At 35.6% G+C, this 7,436-nt stretch overlaps 1 pseudogene across 1 annotated transcript; it reads left to right on the top strand.

Annotated features, from left to right (window-relative positions):
- Positions 1 to 408: 408 nt before the first annotated feature.
- Positions 409 to 2,253, top strand: LOC148852026 (alkane hydroxylase MAH1 pseudogene; annotated as a pseudogene). Its single transcript, XR_016098801.1, has one exon. The product of XR_016098801.1 is annotated as an alkane hydroxylase MAH1 pseudogene (transcript).
- Positions 2,254 to 7,436: the final 5,183 nt, after the last annotated feature.

Genomic DNA, 7,436 nt, shown 5'->3' with positions numbered 1-7,436 from the left:
AGGTCTTTATTCTCTAACATACTCTCTGCTGGCACAAGAGTCCATCGAACCAAAAGTATGAATAAGCACAGACCCACCCATACTTTTCCCTGAAATTTAACTAAATATAATGACTAAGCTCATCCATCTAACGATTGGCATTCAACTGAATTATAATCACACACCTTTGTGCTAAGTTTAACCACAAATCCAAAGTTGATGAGCCAATACTTCATATGGGTTGTGGCATTTGAAATGTTGGTGTGCAACATTTTCAAGCTCCACGTTTTCTTCCATGTTATTAGTACCACGAAGCATGCGTTTATACCATAGAATTTAGCTTATTTATTACATATTAATTAAAATATTGGACCACTGTATGGTGTCTGTATGCTAATAAAATAATCCATGACTGCTAGTAGGATGGGTGGTTATTTGGGCACATCGCCTTTCTATTATTCTTTTATTTTGACAAGTTGTGAATAATAAAAAGTGATTTTTAAGAGCTGAGTATATACAGACACACCCCAGCTGACCAAGATCCAAAAGCTATGGGGTTTCATACCACCCTGACCTTCTTCAAATCTGACTTCATCGACGTATGGCTCGAGCTCTGTCTTGCACTCATTTGCCTCCTCTTCGTAACATGGTACCAGAAGAACAAGAACCAGATCTTGATGTATTGGCCCATCCTGGATGTCTACCCTTCTATCCTCGCCAACGTCCACCGTGTTCATCACTGGATTGTCGACATCGCCAACAAGATCAACTGCACAATAGAGGCCAGAGGACCGGTGTTCGCACGCATGGATGTCATATTGACGTCCGACCCCCGCAACGTTGAGTACATCCTCAAGTCCAACTTCGCCAACTTCCCCAAAGGCCCCGACTTAAAAGAGGCTCTGGACCTGCTCGGAGATGATATCTTCACTCTGGACGACGACGAGTGGCGAGCTCACAAGAAGATAGCACACATCGTCTTGGCTTCCAAGGAGTTCCGGAGTTTCACGGCCAGCGTGAGCAGGAAGCTGGTGGGTGATGGACTCCTGAGCTTGATGCTTCAGGCTGCTAAGCATGGCAACGTCCTGGATTTGGAAGATGTGTTCATGAGATTTGCATTCGACAGTGTCTATACGGCTGTCCTCGGCAGAAACCCGAACTCGCTCTCTTTGAGCTCTGCTGCTAATGAGATTGCTAAAGCCATCGACGACGGGACGGAAGGTGTGTTCCATAGGCACATCATGCCCAGGAAGCTGTGGAAGCTGTTGGGTTGGTTGGGGGTCGGGAGTGAGGGGAGACTGGCCAGAGCTCGGAAGATCATAGATCGTCACTTGTTAGAGCACATTTCGTTGAAAAGTGAAGAACTGCGCAAAGGGGTGCAGGGAAGTGATTTGATAGCTATGTACATGAGTTCTCAAGCTCAGAATGGAGAAAGCAAGGCTTACAGTGATCTGTTCCTCAGAGACACTGCACTGGGCTTCCTGTTTGCTGGGCGAGACTCGACGGGCACGTCTCTCACTTGGTTCCTCTGGTTGGTTTCCACAACCCCTCGCGTGGAGGAAAAGATCCTGGATGAATTGGTGCAGTTAAAGAAGAAGAAGGAAGCCGAAGGTGTCGTCAGAGATCAAAAGCATCCATGGGTGTTTGATTCGGAAGATCTGAAGGATCTGGTGTATTTCCATGCAGCCATGTGTGAATCCTTGAGGCTGAACCCGCCACTTCCGCTCACCAGAAGAGGGGTTATCAAAGAAGATGTGCTTCCTGATGGCACCGCCGTGAAGCCAGGAATGAAGATCATAATCTCAATGTATGCCTTGGGGAGGCTGGAGTGGCTATGGGGGAAGGACTACCTGGAATTCAAGCCGGAGAGATGGATCGATCAGGATGGGAAGATAAGCCAGGAAGCCATGTCCAAGTTTTTTCCTTTCACCATTGGACCCAGAGCTTGCCCAGGTAGAAACATGGCGTTTACCCAGATGAAGTTAGCTGCTGCAGCTGTTCTCTTTAACTTCCGGATTGAAGTTCTTGAGGGTCAGATTGTGTTCCCAATGTCATCAATAGTTCTGCACATGAAGAATGGTTTGAAGGTGAAGATTAGAGAAAGAGTGTGGTAGCTTGGCAAAGTAAGTAGTCCTTATATTTGCTGTTGTTTCTGTGTAAGAAATTGAAATTATAATTGATCATCATATAGGAAATTGAAAACCCAGAAATATTAGTGGTCAAATGTGAAGAATGGTTGTTTATTGGAAGAATGTTTGTTCTTATTTGATTACATGTCTATTAGGTTTGTGGATACAGGAAGTTTGGATAAATTGGCAGTTGATTAGGCTGGAGATGGGAACTCGTCCATGATAATTAAGTTTGTCCAAGACAAATAATAGTGAGAATAAAATTTCCTATTAATTTCCTACAGTATTCAGGTTTTCCATCATCTGATCAAATTTTCAAACTTTTGCACTCTTCAGTTAGTTTTTTTTTTTTTTTGTGTGTGTGTGTATGTTAATTAAAGGAAAAAAAAAAAAAAAACAGAGACTAAAATGAATGCACTCGATCAACTTGAGTGGCTTGAAATTTTCAAGATAAAGTGACTATTAACCTATAATTTGTCGATCCTTAGGAAAAAAAGAAAAGAAAAGAAATTGATAAATTAATATCTATACTATATTCTAAAATGCAGTTATTCATGTCAGACTCCACATACGTACAGCAGAATTTTGTTTTGTAGGGTTTTTCTTTTTTGAATTCTAAAAATAAAAAATAAAAAAATCAAATATGGGGCTATCTAATCCAGCCCACAACCAATTCAGTTAAGAAATTAAATATAATATGATCGTTTTTTTTTTACACCAGCTGATGCATGGATCATGTCTCTTATTAAAATATGATAATTTTATGGTTGTTATTAATATACTGTACACGTACGGTGGATTTGGCAATACCCGGGGAAAAAACTTTAACTGTTGGGGCCAAACAGTCTGAGAGAATTTTTAAGAATGTCACGCTTATTCTGAGAATAGGTAAATTTATAATTATATATTAATTTATTTTTATTAAATGCCAAAGCATAGGCGTGAATAGATGAATTGCCCAGAACGTGACCGGCCCAAAAACTGTCTCAACAGTCAAAGTAAACCCTATCTGCCATGTCAACCGGACTCTCACTGCAATAACTGCATGATACGTCAGTACACTATACCCTGCAATATAAGGAATGCATGACACGTTAGACTGCCAAATTTTTAGTTTTACCGAGTGAATTTATTGGCAAGAAAAATATAACTTTGGCTATCCACATTCGACAGCCTGGGCTGTTCATAATACTCCACAGACTTTCCACATAAGACATGTTAGTTTATACTCCATGCAACCATTCCTTCAGCACCAAGTGCTGAGCAGTGAGCACAGGTTGACAAAAGACTGGAAGAGCCCTGGGTGACTCCCAATCAAATACAAAAATACCAATATTTAAACAAATGGTGGCTGGTGTGTTGTCATCATTTCATTGGAGGTCAACATGCATCCTCGTCGCATCAGTCTCTTTTATTGGAACTGTACTCTCACAGTATCGATGCGAGTTTTAACTGTTCAACAATCAACAGATTCAACGAATTGGTAAAGATATTTGAACCAACAGCACAAAGACGTTAATTCTTACAAGTACACCACACAGCAGTCGTAAAATACACGGCCGCCTATTTAACTTATCACTGTTGGCGTGTCATCGTATTGATTCAAATTATACCTTGAGGTGTAAATCGGGCGGTATCGCCCGCACGATGGCACGTAGGTCGTATTAGGCATAGTACGATTATGTGGGTCGTATTGGGCTGGGGTTTCAGGTTTGTGGGCTGCATGCTCTGCGGCCTGCATGCCGGCCCGGTTCAGCAAGCAGCATGGCATGCGGCACAGTACAGTTTGCGGGCCTACAACAGGCCAAGTTCGGTCCATTCGAAAAAACTAGTCATTGAGGCCCTTGGATGACTTCCAAACGGTTAGTTTCAGTTTTTTTTAGGGGGTGTTTAGATAAATATCCCTTATAAGCTAATAAGCCTAAAAATAGCTATATGAGAGTATTTATGTATTTTAGCTTTATAATATTCAAAATACTTTTTCCAACAACTAAAAGACATTATTTTAGACAACTTTATTTTCAGTTCCACCATTCTCATTACACCAATTCAGCAATTCTCTTTTCAATTTTCTGTATATAAACCCCTTCTGTATTACTCTTCAAATTAACAAAAGAGCATTATCTCTCTCTACAAATTCCAATAATCTCGACCTACCATGCAACGTATATCTCATGAGCTTATGACCTGCAAGGCATCATCTCCAGATCGGTTTCAAGAAATTACATTAATTGGACCAACCATTGATGAATTGTGAGACATACAGTTTTAGTTGCTAATGACATAACTGGTGCATGATGAGATGACATACAGTCGAGGTAGTTGTCAGGTTGGCATTGATACCAATTTACGGACGGACATTAATGTATAAAATAGGGGTTTTTAACATTTTGAATGTTTATAAATCTGCAATAAAATTCAGAAATCTACACTGTGCCTGTCCATACTTGTATTAATTCGTTTATCATATATAATTGACTTGTGCGAGCTTGGAAGGTTGGGGGCTATGACTATCAATTATCATGCATGGATTACCACATAATACACGGCTTGCCTAGCCTTTTGAAGGTATTGGAACGTGGAAATTAAATTCGTGGATTTGGACATATTTGTCATTTTCTTCATAACGTGAGAAATGGATTTGTCTGTTAGCTATCATGCTTTTTCCTGTGCTGATTTTTATTAGTCTTTTCCATTAATGTAACATTTGAATACAATAGAGTTCCATTTCCTTGCTTGTCTCATTTGCTTCACTCCATCTCAGAATTCATTTTTTGATCGTACAATTTGGATCAGTATCAAGGGGAAATATGGGGAAGATGCTAAATTCACGAGGGTGATTTTGTGGCATGCATGTCAGATTTCAGAGTCCAAGTCCAAGTCAATGGGGGAGTATTTGCTTTTTTCTAATATTTTTAAATATGGGAAAAGTATGGATACACACGATACAGAATTATGAATTCCAGCCACCCCTACGACTAGCCCTCTTCCCCTCTATAAACCACATACCGCCCGTGAATTTAACATCAATTCACGGTCAGGATGCATTCCCCCTGTACTTTGTGCCTAGTAAATTCTGTGCTGGGCTGATCGGTACTTCTCCCTTTTTAAATCTTTCCGTGCAAAATTCGATCCTATTAATGTTTAGTGGTTGAGGTGAAAGCTGATATTTTAATATGATAATCGAAAAAGGATCCATTTTTTGTTATATTTTTTAATTTTTGGTAATTTTTTGGATAATTTTTGGTAATGATGACAAAATTATTGGTACTTTATTTTTGGTTATCTTCTTGGCTAATTTCTGTTCATTAAATGTAATTTTCTGTTATTTATAGCTTAAATTAAAATTTAATTTTATTACTTACAGTTTCAAATATAAATTAAATAATTTTTAAAACGAAACTTGAAAGGCTACTTTAGACTATAAAATTTGAATGGTCACTTTTGATGTTAAAAAAAAATTGTCTAGTTAAAAAATAAATTTTATTCGTTTTAAAGCAAAATACTTAAAGGATTTTATCAAATTAGAGTCATTACATTAATAATAATTAATTTAATAGTAAATAATTAAAAATAATTAATAATAAATTATGAGTAATGATCATGAATGGCAATAGAGTCATTACGTTAACCATAATTTTTGTTTTTTATTTTATATAAAAAATAAAATTAAAATAATTAAAATTTACAATCCTACTAGAAAAGATTCGACCATATTTTTAAAAATATTAATATATAGATGTATGTGTACATATATACATATATAACATATGCATACATACATATATTAGTGGGGATCCCACAAGGCAGGGATCGGGGACCTCGTGGGGTAGGGAGTGCTCTCCCCCTGCCCCGTCCCCTCTAACAAGGATAAAATTTTCCATTTCTCACCCCTACAAGGGGAAAATCATCCCCATCCCCGCCCCATTCAGGGCAAATCCCCATGGGGATCGAGGAAATGGGGAAAATTGCCATCCCTAATAACAATAAAGGGGTTTATGATGGTATAAACCGTCAAATTTTCCCTACCCTTTCCCCAAAGTCGAGAGGGCTCAAGGCAAGGCACCCGCTCCTCGTCAACCCAATATTTTTTTTACGACAAAAATGATCAAAAGGATATCATGGTAAATTTTTAAAAATTTGTTCAAATTTATTTTAAATTTGTTATTAAATAATTTATTTTCTTTTTAAATGTTTACTTATAGAATTACACTAATTTATCTTATATTTGCTAATATAAACTAATTAATAATTTCCTTTTCCATTATTATACTAATTTATCTTATTAATTTGTGTAATTATTGGTTCAAATTACAATTTCCCCTTTTCCATAGTCATTTATCTTTAAAAATTTTCAATAATTAACAATGAAAATTATAGAATTTTCGATAGCTTTCCAAAGTCTATCAGATGTAATAAATTTTCCTAAAATTTTAAAAATATTCTAATAATTTACAATAATCATTTAATACATTGTAAATAAACTTCCAAAAATTTTCTAAAGGTGCAATATTATATCTTTTAATTTATAAAATGTTATTTTATGAAAATTTTTGAAAGTATTATGGAGATTTATTGAAAATTATTTTAAATTTTTATTAAATATTTATTTTTATGAAGTAGTTTACTAACAAAATTACAATAATTTATCTTTTATTTTCCAATATAAATTCAAATAATTTCACTTTCCAACATTATAATATTTTATTCCCTGCATTCAATTATGTACTATAATAACTCAAATTTTAATTTTTTTGATAATTATTAAATATAATTATCACTTTTATGGAAATTAATTAATGGATTTTCAATTTTTATAAAATATTGTTAATTAACATAAGTATAACAACATTTACCCAAAATACTTTAAAAAGTTATGATGAGTTAATTAATGATAGTATTTATTAATTTTTGGTAATTTACTAACTATATTTATTAACTTTTGATAATAACATTATTTAATATTCATTGAATATGGATTTAATTTTAATTGTATTTAGCTATTTATTAATTAATATAAATATTTTAAAGGGAAAATGATTTTAAACCCCCCCCCCATAAAAGGAAAGCCTCCTAACACCTTAATGTTGAAAATCCAACCGTTGAAAATTGATAATAAAACCAAAATACCACTACAACCCCCTCTAACCGCAGAATAATATACCCCACCACCCATTTCTCAATTCTTTGACCATGATTCCCATATGAAACTTAGTGATCTGAATGCCCTTTATGCAAAACTCTCGATACATGATTCAAATGCCCACAACTAAGTCTTTTGTATTTTGCTTGTAAATTATCTTTTTTATAAAAAAAAAGTTGTAAATT

Source organism: Nelumbo lutea, chromosome 5, assembly GCF_056320005.1.
Source record: "Nelumbo lutea isolate HS-2025 chromosome 5, American lotus-T2T, whole genome shotgun sequence".
In the NCBI taxonomy this organism is placed as follows: domain Eukaryota; kingdom Viridiplantae; phylum Streptophyta; class Magnoliopsida; order Proteales; family Nelumbonaceae; genus Nelumbo; species Nelumbo lutea.
Note: the sequence above shows the minus strand (reverse complement) of the source record. Positions and strands in the feature narration are given on the sequence as shown.